The sequence below is a fragment of the Thunnus maccoyii genome, chromosome 2 (genome assembly GCF_910596095.1).
Source record: "Thunnus maccoyii chromosome 2, fThuMac1.1, whole genome shotgun sequence".
Lineage (NCBI taxonomy): Eukaryota > Metazoa > Chordata > Actinopteri > Scombriformes > Scombridae > Thunnus > Thunnus maccoyii.
In genome coordinates this window covers 20184938-20197240 of record NC_056534.1, presented here as the reverse complement: position 1 = coordinate 20197240, position 12303 = coordinate 20184938, and the positions used below count along the sequence as shown (strand labels likewise).

At 40.4% G+C, this 12303-nt stretch overlaps 1 protein-coding gene across 1 annotated transcript in view; it reads left to right on the top strand.

Moving 5' to 3' along the window:
* Positions 1-297: 297 nt before the first annotated feature.
* The window catches only part of LOC121880591 (ankyrin-2-like), a 116456-nt gene continuing 104450 nt past the window's right edge, over positions 298-12303 (top strand). Inside the window, exon 1 of the mRNA XM_042387913.1 lies at positions 298-372. The gene's annotated coding sequence lies outside the window, so the exon portion shown is untranslated. The remainder of the gene's footprint in view (positions 373-12303) is intronic.

The following is a 12303-nucleotide window of genomic DNA, read 5'->3' as shown; positions in this document are numbered from 1 at the left end:
GCAGGCAACAGCAGTGCACCGGGAGCATCTCTGAACGCGCTCGTTTTAGTTTGACAGCCTGCAAAAATTACAGTCTTATCGGTTTTGGCACGTTTGAACACTGACTCCCTCTAACGCTGCAGAATGATCCCGGGCCCCGCCGAGCCGTGTGGATTCTGAGGCCCGCACAGAAATCCACCTTGCACCGGCAAAAGGACCCTGACTTGACAGCGTCGCTTCAAGCAGCAGTCAGCCCGAGACAGAATGTCAAGTAGCCCTGAAGGAAGTCTCTCCAGGGGCGGCGGCTCCGACCGTGACTTGAAAATGGCCTCTTCGAGCAACACGTCCCCCGAGGGTGGACCACCGCCGCTGCACCAGAACCGTATACGGCAGGTGGGTGTCTGTCCGCAGCCTGCGCTCCGCATTGACTGGCCCAGTCAGCCGTGTAAAGAGCAGCCGCTGCTGATGGTGCGCGCTCAGGGAGAGCAGTCAAAGGCGTTGCCGTGCTTCAGCACATCGGCGCTGGTGATCTGCTAGATCCATACAGATGCTGCATAAAAATGGGTTCGGATAGGCTGCTAATGTGAACAAAGCTTCCCTGCAGAGAAAATCTGTTCTGATGACAGACTGATGTGGTTCGGGGGAGTGTGATAACACCCAAATAGGCCAATTGTTCCAGTGGTTGTTATGGCCGTCAAAATAAACACCAGCAGGCCTGCATGGACTCCACTGGTTACTATTGCAAGCTGCAGTGAGGCATGGTCGCAACTTCTGATGTACATCTGTAGGTTTACTGTTTAGATGGACCACCAGAGGCAGATCATCCCTGATTCTGACTTCTGAGGAGTTGTCCCTTTTGCCCTTCTACCTAAAGCATGACCTATTGCAATTAGTCTATTATAGTTCTGAGTATTTGAGGTCTTGAGGTTTTTTATAGGTAGTCTGTGCCACATATTGGTAGTTTCATAGTGCTTTGTCTATCATACAGTATATTCACACACACTGTAGTGTAGTTGCTTTTGGTGCTGTTTCACCATAATGCATCGCTGGGTAAAGTGTGTGTGTGTGTCCACTAAGTGCTCTCTCAGCCCACTGCTGGGCTGGGCTGGTTTTCCTTGTAATTCTCTCTGTCCTTGTCTGGACTGGAAATCAGATATCAATATTCAGATATGCTTCCTCTTCTCCTCTCCTCCCTTTAATTTATTGCTAAAAAATGGATTCATTGCTGTAACTACATGAGCCTAATAGGAACAATTTAATCTATGGTCAATTCATTTATATCTATGTGTCTGTTTTCATGACTGTATATGATAGAAACAAGAAAATTAATGTCAAATTTACTATCTATAATTGACTGTGTGATGTGTGTGTGTTTGTGTATTCGCAGAAAGTGAGTCAGTAGACAGTAGATGGTGGTTGTTTCCTGTCTCAGTGCACTCTCTCAGGCTAATGTGATTTCAGTAATGGACTGTAGTGCTACACACACACACACACACATAGACACACACTTTATCCTTTTTGGGTGGGGCCACTGTGCTCATATACGATGTATTGCATACGATGCATTCAAGAGTTTTTTGCATAACCAGCCTTGAAATATGAAAGCGGCACTGCTCAAACAGGTGTGTTTGTGTACTGATGATTAAGTGAGCACATTATGCACAGGGAAACCAAATAGTTATGTCTATTCGTTGATGCGGTTCTTACACACAGAGATAAGATGAGCAGATTAGTAACCAGTCATTAACTGTAACATGTGTACATGTGCATCTTAAAATGAAGGTACAAAAGAGATTTCTCCTCAAATTTCCTGTAAAAGCTTTCTTATTTTTATTGACATCTAAATACCTCTTTAAAGACTAAACTGGCAAAAAAGAACTAATGAACACTGAACTAATTTGAGCACAACTGTTAATTTACTCTTTTATATCATACCTTTTACAGAGATCGCTATCTATGTACATACAGATATTACCTCATAAGAGCTTATCTCATAAATACTTACCAGTGTATGACATCAGATGAACTTGGACAAGCACCTCTCCTAATTTGTGATCCTATGATCTGATCTTCATCAGCTTTTGACACAGAAGCATTGTTGTACTTTTACTTGGAGTCATCCTTTTTATCTCTTACTTTACTTTTGCTTTATTCATTATCCATGGCAACTACTTCAGTGGCTAAAATGGGATGTATGCTGGCACCTGTTTAAAGGTCAATCCACCCAAATCACAGAAAACAGAAAATATTTTCCATGTGGCCTTGAACTCTCAAGAGAAGTAAATTTTTGTGCTCAAAGGTACATCTTTCACAGATGTAACATAACAGGCATATTTTGATTCAACATTGAGGTACAAAGCAGTTTTATGTGAATGCACAAATTTGTTAAAGGAGCACTCCACCTATTTAGCATTGCACTTTATAACATTGTCGGACTTATAATGGAGAGTTCAAGTATCAAAATCAATGCAGCAGAGCCATGCTTTTCCCATGCATTCTTCTTCCTTGTCAAAAGCTGGTGCCTGCATTGTGCACAATACAACTCGACTGCCAATGGTTGGTTCAGAGATTGGGGCGTGTTATGCTAGTTTCGTCACAAGAGGCAAGTTATCAGGCTTGTCACAGCTCACTCTTAATTCTCTTTTTCCCCATATACTTTCCAATACCCATAAACACACTTAGTATGAATCCCCTGTAGGATATAGCATACTGTCTTAGACACCTGGGTGGTGTCTCTGCAGAGATCCTTGTTCAGTCCCCAGCAGCAGTGACTCCAACTTGGCCCCAGTGATTGATCACAAGTGGCAGTGCTGATTAATGATCATGTCCTTGTTGTGGCGCCGGTGGCTCCTACTGTTGGTCTGCCTGTACTTTTTCCCTTTTGTTTACACCCTCACCAGGCCAAGAGTGGTACTAAAGCATCATTAAAAAAACGCAGGAGGTCCAATCAGGCAAAGGTGAAAACACCTGTGTATTTGTATCGTAGGTGTATATGGCCTTTAAAAGATAATAACATTTTTTTGGGCAGGTGGCACTTTAAGCAGAAAAATTCCACATAACCATATCAAGTTTTTTTTGGCTAACATGTTAGCAAACATTTGCCTTTTTTCAAATCTTGCAGACACAGAGTAGCATTTGCATTCATTTAGAGTCATATTTTTGGCCCCCTGACAAACAGTCCCAGTCAAAAGTTTGGACACACCTTTCCATTCACTTGAATGAGAAAGTGCTGCTGCATGTAAGTCCAATATTCACTTTAGCTCTGTCTTGGTAAAAAAAAAAAAAACTGCTAGAAATTTGACTTTCTTTATCAGTTATTGGCTATTTTTTCTGTCTGCTGTTTGATGCTGGGACTGTAGCTTACAGTGGGTTTATCAGATGAAGAGAGCAGTGAGGCTGAAGTAAATGTGTGTGCTGTAACCACAGCAATGAACTAAGATGCCAGAAAGTTACATAGAGCCACAGAGTTAGGTGAGAAGTCTCTGGGTTCATCACCTCCCATTCATGTCACATTGATTCCTCGTAAAAATTGAATAACAGGAGAGTACATTCAAAATTGTGCTTTTGAAGGCACAAATGGTAGGGGAAGAAAAACTGACTTGCAAGAAAGTGTATGAAGTGTACTCTGGAAGGTACAATTCTAGTCAGAGTGTAGCGGTATACAGCCCTAGAGTCATAGGTTTGGTTTTATTTGCAGAACTCAACAGCAAGTGTCTTTTCAGAAACAAAGTTTTTCAAATGGCATTTTCCAGTCTTTGACCACCACAAGCAAAATTCCCTACAACTCCCTTTTTTTAAGGTTTCCACAGAAGTTGCAGCATTGGATATGTCAAAATCTCTGCAAACAAACTTTAAGCTGTTTGTCTCTGTGACAGAGAAAATGAGAAGAGAGGTTGCATATGAACAGACAGGTAAGAAAACCTTAAGTGGAATAAATCTAAAGAATGTCAGTATAGAGATAGTGCTCAGCACAGTAATAGCAGATGGCGCAGAACTCCATTGTGAGACAAAAAGAGAAAATGACAAAAAGACACTGTGATGTGAAGCTCTTACTTGCAGATCTAAAAATACTGCCTGTCTCTCGTGTGATTGTTCTGGAAAAAAATAGTTTCTTCCTAGCCAAGTGGCTGTATGTCCATGTCTCAGGCTCACTGAACCTGTGTCACTGGGCATTTACATGCCACCCTGCTCTGGGCTGGTGTTGAGCTATTGCTTCCCGCAGTCTGCTTTCTCTTCTGTCTGAACAATACAGAGACTGCGTCATAATTTGTCTCCCCTCTGTCGGTGCCAGTCCACTTTCCTGTGGTTGAATAGCGGATACTTAGAGCTCAGTCTGCAGAGATCAATTCAGGACTAGATTTTGTGGCTACTGCAGTCTGATGATAAGTGAAATCTCTGGGCTTCAGTTGTGGAAATAATTACCATTAGATATTAGCTTTCAAAAATATGAATACAATCCTGCAGAAGATACAGAGGTCTTTGGAGACTGATGATAAATCTGTTTACCTCTAAGCAAAAATATCCATGTTTGGCATGTTCTGGTTTTATATCTAGAGAATACTTGTGTTTAAGACAAGATGACATGACCTATTTCTTACTCAGCACTATGTAGGAAGATCCCTTTTTCAAGCTTACTGTATGATCCCATAATTGCCTTGCTCATTTTATAGCTCCACATACTGTAACTGCACCCCATTCCCTCTCCACTTTCTTTTCAGCTTGCCGTCTATATTTCCTTCTTTCTCTCACTGCCTTGTGCCGTCACTCCTGTTCATCTCTCATTTCCCTCCAAAACACCCCCTTCCCTCCCTCCCTTTGGTCTGCCCCACACTCCTCCTCACTGACCCCTACACTGAGGTCCTGATGCGCCAAGAGGTCAGATTTCACTGCAGCCTTTGACATTTTCATCTCCCTCTTTTCTGCCCCTCTGTCTGTGTCTCTTATGCCTCTCTGTGTCTGCCTGCCTATCTATCTATCTCTCTTTTTCCACTCGGAGTGGTATGATGGGATTCTGCAGAAAAGGAGTCCTAATGGAGCCATGGCTTTCATTACATTACCTCTGAACAGCTACAGCCACACACACACACAAGTTTGCGCAGCTATCCTTGTTAGGACATTGCATTGACTTCCATTCATTGTGGACACCCTAACCCAAACACAAACCCAAACTTTAACCTAACCTCAATTCACATCTTACATCTTACATCTTACAACCGGGATCCCAGAAATTACATTTTGCCTCATTAGGACCAGGCTTTGGTCCCCATGAGGGCTACTGGTTCCGACAAGGTCAGTGTTTATACCGGAAAAGCTCCCAAAGAGATAACAAAAACGCACATCCACACACACTTACACACACACATATACATGGCCACAGCTGTCTTCCATCGCATGAATCCAGATAGGGATGTTTGGCAAATTGGGTCTCTGTGGGTGTAGTCATATAGAGTGTACATACACACACATACAGAATTATATAGCTGTATTTACTTGAGCAGTTAGAGCGGTTGCCTCGTTTTAAGTGCTTACACACAGATCTGTGAATGACCGTAAGTCAACCACTCTAGTACCCCTGCTGACAGCTACCAGCATTAGAACAGATGCCATTAAGAGCGAATCATCGTTGGCTGTGAAATACATGCTCACTTCTGCATTGTTGTGTGTTGTAGTTTCTGTAGGCATGATTCAGCAAGATATGTCTGTCAATGACACTGTCCCACTCTCTATGTACCATCAACATGATGACAAACACTTGATTGTTAGTTGATTATGTTAATGCCATAAAGTGTTAAAAAGTATTTTTATCAAAACCAAACCCACTGATGGACATTTGTTGTTAGCGTGCAGTCTTTGTTTTTGATATAGCCTACTTTAAGCGGACATTCAGTGCTGCCGTGCTATGCACATTAATGTAGATTTATGCACCATCAGATATAAAGTTACCAAGGGCTGCTATTAATTACTATTGATTTATCATTTATTTATTTTACTGATGAATCTGTTGATGCCTATCATGACTTCCCATAGTGAGATTATAGATTGTAGTGCTGAATCGATAAGTTGATCAATTAGAGGAGGACTTCTGATGCATGACCATAAATTTAATATCTTTGGCTTTTAGACTGTTGGTTGGATTAAACAAGCAAGTGGAATGCATCACTTTTGGGTATGTGAAATTATGATGGGCATTTGTCAAACTTCTTCTAACCAACATGCAAAAACATATACAAAATTTTCAATTTTTTCAATGACATTTTTGATAATGCATTACAATTTTATCTTATTGACTAATCAAATAATTTAATTCAGCTCAATTCAATTCCATACAACTTTATTTATCCCTGGAAGACTAATTGTATGCAGCAGCTCACCTCCCAGATCAACACACACAGCTTGATAGGAAGGAAAGATAAAACAATGTTAATCACAAAGCTTAAAACAACAAAAGGTTATAGACTTAAAAAAAAAAAAAAAAACATATGTGGAATTGTTAAAAAGTACATTCATAAATAACAAATACTGAACTGAAAGGACACAATCCAAGAAGATACACAAAGTTATGAGGCCTACAAGCATAAAAAGCATTTAACAAAACACCCCCATGATGAATTGAGAATTCGAACTGAAGAGGGGATACTGTAAAGGACTAGACTAACGATTGTTTGTACAGGCAGTTAGAAAGCATTGCGACTTGACTTACTGTTTAGCACAAGTGTTATCTTCTCTCTGTGGTTCTGAACTATGTCCACTGCAGCACTGACTTGAAGAATTGGCCCAGAAATATATCACTTGGGTAAATTCACCTCAAAGTGTGGCCATATAAGGCATGATACTCAGCCTTCCAAATACCAAGGAGCCACTTTGTCGGCCAGCTCTGACGCAACATGCAACAGTCATATGATGTTATCTATGGGTTTTATGTATGAGTGTCCATACTGTGTAACAGTGATAGGGTTGTGAGGGATCCAGAATCCATATGGAGCATCAGCATGTCTATATTTGGGTACAAATGGCATCCCGACACGCTGTATTCTGGACTGGCCTTCTTGGCTGTCATGGTACCTCATAACCAGTTGGGGTGGCGTAGTTATATCCGACACCGTCTTACACTGGCTTGTCTTCTTCTGATGAATGTTTCAAGGGCAGAGATAGGATGACTTGATGAGTCATAGTTTGTCATCGTCATCATCATCATGCTTTTCTTGTTCGGTCTGAAGGTTGTTCATCAAAAGAGCACATACAAGGACAAGAAGTGAAAACTGTGCTTAGAGGAGCATCATGTTGTTCAGATGGGCTAGTAATTTGACCATACAGTATATTAACTGGTCCCAGCTGCAGGATATGAGGAATACAAGCAAAACTATTGAGACACATCCTCAAGGAAAAAAAGATGCCAGTAATGATCCAAAGAGGCCAGGTGTTTTTTGGACTGGGGGCAGTGGGAAACATTTAGATGTTAATTATTCATTATGGCCTTATAACTGTATTTCCCGTTAGACAGAAACAGAAAGAGAGACAGAGGAGGGCGTGGTCGGTGATCAATGGACTTCTCAGAAGCTTGGCTCAAGCACCTTCATGTAAATATGCTCTCTCTCTCCTCCTTCTCACTCTCTTCATCTCCTTAACCTTCCTCCTCTCCCCCTCTCTCTCCACTGTCTCTCTCATCATGTTTGAGTTGAGTAAGTGACAGATTTCTCACAGGAAAACACATCAAAGCTTTTCACTGTGTTGTTGAGAGCAGCACAGCTAATAGCGCTGCACATAGACACACACACATAAATTCGCGCACAAACACGCGCATATATGCCAGCAAAACACCGGACTGCTTTTTTCACTTGCTGAGGAAGATGCTTTAACAAAAGTTAGAATTCCTGCAGCTGCTGAATCCAAAGGCTGCAGTTGTTAGATAATTTTCTTAAACCCACATTATTTCTACATTTGTGATTTGTGTTACTTTTATTATGTACCAATTAGGTCTTTCTGTGCACCAATTTATCATGTTTGGTTATAGCCCAAAACAGAACTACTAAAAATAAGACTGCTAATTGAATGTTTATACTTGTGCTCACATCTGTTTTATTCTCTTAGTCATTTTCTCTCTCTCACGGTGTTATATTATTATTCTTTCCCATTCTCTCTGTGTCTGACAGCATCACTCAGCAATCCTGGTAGGACTGCGTGCTGCAGTACATTTTAGGTCACACGCTTCATTATTCATTATACATTCAACTTGGAGGTGAAATCAGTTTATGCTTCAGTACCCTTCATCGTCTGATGCTGGATGAGATCAGCCGTCAGATGGAAATACATTCTTTTTAGCAAATTTAGCACAAGAACAATTTGGTCAGAGAGGTGAAGCAAAAACTGTGTTTTCCTGTGCAAATGCATGCAACATTCGAGGGCTGTAGCTCTCTGTGTGGTCTGGAGATGAAGAATAGTCAGATTACAAATGACACTTCAGACCATTTGCTTCTATGTTTGCAGTGTCTGATTTTTTTAGATGATTCAGTTTTGTTTCATATCCAGACACAATGCGATGTAAAAACTCTATTTGAGGTCTTTTGGCAAAATTGTGTAAGTGTAAAACCACTGTTGTTTTTTTTTAACTTTTTCCTACATTTCCTGCTCAATAATACAGTAACTGATTTAGCCACTTAATCTCTCAAAGGGCAGCTGAGTTACTCTATGTTGCACTGCTCTGAAATCACACCCTGTATGCACCTCTGCCAGATCCTGAAAATCTGCCCTATTGGTCCACTACATCGCTTCTTTCTCCACAATCTCAAAAGTCCACTTTGATAGCAGGAATATTGATATTTCTCATCGATTACAGCATCTGCTGTGGGATGGCAGCCTCAACGGAATATGCCAGTTTATTTTCCAGTGTGCTCAATGCTTCCGCCGCTCTTTCATCTCATTAACAGGAATGGCAAGCTGACGTCATGCCTACCCAAGGGACTTGGGCTGCACTTCAAAGAGAAAAAAGCCGTAAATTTGTATGACAGCCATTTTCAAGGGAGTGGGTATAATACCAACCCTCCTGTATCACATACTAGCGGTAGATATTGGTTATGGTTGCAGGCTTTGCATTTCACTGAGAGCTTTTAGATATAACACCTCATAAACCTGACGTCCGGTTGTGGGAAGTGAATAATGAATTTATGGATGTAATCAGTTGCTTACACTGCATTTCTGACCGTTTACATTATTTTAGACTGATTGTACTTCACTCTGAAAAAAGATGTTGGAGGCTGTGTAGCCTTATGTAGCTGCAAGCAATCAGTTAATGTGACCGCTGTGCCTGTAGGACTGCTGCTTGTCTGTCTGTGGAAGTGGGGACGGTTGTTTACTGTGTAACACCGAAGAACGTATGGAGGGTGATACTGGTAAATCAGCCAAAGTCTCAAATCAAATGTTTTGTTTTGTGGGTGTACATGCGTCGATGTGTAGATGTGCTTCATTTAAAACAGGGTGTGGTCTTCTTGATTTTCTCTCCCTCCATTTGTCTCTCTCTTGGGGCGTATCATCTGCCTATATCAAGGTTATGTGTCCCATCTACAGTGTCTCTCTATTCCCTCTCTTCTTATTTCAGCCGCCCACCCGGCCCCGTCTCCGTGTCATCACTCACTGTATTTGGGTGTGGTCTGGTCTGGATTCTTAGCAGCCTGTCTCATCCACTTTGTATTAAATTTGACTCTGTGTGATTTTGTTTTGTGAGAAACAGGGAAATAGAGACTGCATGCACTTTGCGGACTCTATGGCTTTGACCTTTCGTAAGCATGAAAAAGAGGCTGAAAAATGACTTGACATTTAAATCATATCTGTGAGCCAATCCATTACTGTCTTTACTCTGGATTTTGTTCACTCTGTTACGTGAATACAAGCAAAGCAGACATAATGTATAGACTATCAGTTTAGTCATTACCAATATTTACACCAGTCCATGTGGAGCACTATCTACTTGTCAGGTGTCAAATCTGTTGTTTTTGAAAAGAAATGAAATCTTCTGTTCTTATGTATTTCTTATGTTGTGTGTGGAGCTTGTTGGTAGATGTATGAAGCCCGCAGGTTTGTCACATATCTCATTCCTGCAGTAAAGTAGTCCACTTTACTATAGGAAAACAGTAAAGTTACTGTGTATTATTATTATATTTTTGATGTTTTACCTTTTAGAATTTTCAATGACAACACACAGTGAGAAACGTCTTGCAGAATAAGGCAGTGTTGATTTTCTCATGTTACAGTCATGCGGTGCGGGGTTCAGCTGCAGTTAAGAATCAATATCCTGAAGGGAAAGGGTGAGCTGTGTGTCAGTGTGCATATTCTGAGCTTCACTGTGGGCACTGCAGACCTCCTGCTCTTGTCTTGAGCATAGATTGTACAAAAATGTTCTGTCAGGTTCCTTGATGTGTTGTCTTTATGTAATAATTCAATAAAGTAAAAGGAAGTATATTGGTTACAAATGGCAAAAGACTGAAAATAGGCACAAGACATGACAAAACAAATTATACATCTCTTTAAAGGAACAGCTTGATTAAAAAAAAAGTGTTTATTCACTTTTTTTGCTGAGAATTAGATGAGATGATCAGTATCACTCTTTCTGTTAAATATGGAGCTGGAGCCAGTAGGTCATTAACATAAAAACTGGAAACGGGAGGAAACATCTTGTCTGGCTCCAGCCTAAGCTCAAAAATACACCTACCAGCACTTCTAAAGTGAAAAAATAACACCTTATCTCATTTTTTTTATTCCATGCATAAACTGAAATGTTAATGTTGGGATTTTACGGGGGAGTATATGTACTGAAACTATTTAGTTCCAGGCACCGTGACTTCATGGAAACTATTCTTTTAAACCTCTTTTAAACACCTCTGTAATTATAATTCAGCCCACAGTAGAAGAAGTTAAATTAACTGTCTGAACTTTCGGTTGAAAGAAATGCAATGTGCAGATATGTTGGGATTATTGAAGTTGGAAAATATATGAAAATTGGAAAGCCTTAAATCTGTATCTTCCTCTAGCGCAGTGGTCATTAGTCAAGTACAAGTAAATTAAGCCCTCTGCTGTATTGCTGCACAGGAAGAGTTTTCAGTAAGTGTCTCACACATTTGCACATTTATCAGGTTAACATAAAGCATCACTTAAACCAAACAAATGTAAGCACTAATGAAAATTAGCATTTCCCGGTGAGGAGCGGTAGGGTGGGGTTGGAAATTGTTGTCATGAAAAATGTATTGGCTTCTAGAAGTCTAAATGAGTTGTCTCAAAACAGAAACATCCTCCCTCCATTAAAATCTTAGAAGCATTATATGCTGCTGGACACTCCACTAGTGAGCACTGTACCTCCATTAGCAGTCAGACAAATCATAAACAACAACAGCAGCAGCAGTGGCAGCAACATCCAAAACAAGCACAGAAACAACAGCAAAAAAACCCAAAAACATTAATACCAGTAATAAGATATCACCCCCCATGTTAAAAAGCTAAAGGACACTATTCCTACTTTCCATGTAGCCAGTAGTTTTAGAGATTTAAGTTCATATTAGTAGGATATAAAAGAATATGTACACAATCAAACCTGTATACACATATACAATTTGAAACACATGAACAGGCACCTGCAACATGGTCTCTGCATCTCCTATATCGGTCTAGAGTCCTGATGGGCCATATAAAAGCCTTTGATCTATACAGACCATTTATCCCTCCCCATGTAGGAGATCAGCTAAACCAATAGAAACAAGAGCTCACATCAGCTCACTTTGGGTCCCCCCCTATGTAATCTGACTCTTAAATGGACACACACACTTACAGTGTTTTTTAGTTTATAATGCATTCTGCTAATCCTCATTTACTTACATGAGTGATGGAGGGGATCGATAAAAGTCATTGATCAGCCCTTGCTGATGCACAGACATTGAAACTGAAAAGTTAATAGTTTTAATTAAGACATAATGTGCACACGCACACACACACACACCGATGTTAATGTAAAAACACTGTTTCAGGATCAGCTAACATGCTGATCAATAAGCTTAAAGATTTTGTCTGTTAAATCTGAAACATAAGAAGTCAGGCAGTTGTCACTGTCAGAAGTTTTGATTTGCCTGGATTGTACAGTGTACTGTATGTCATGGGGGAGGGTTTTCTTTGTGTTTTACACTTGATTTTCATATTCACATAATTAAACCATTCAAAAGAAGGAAGAATGCTAAGCTGCACAATATGCATATATTTTAAAAGGCAAGTAGATCTGAGGATTTTTTTGTGTAAACCAAAGATCCTTTGCTGTTCCCTTCACAAAAATGTCTTATTCTCTGTTTC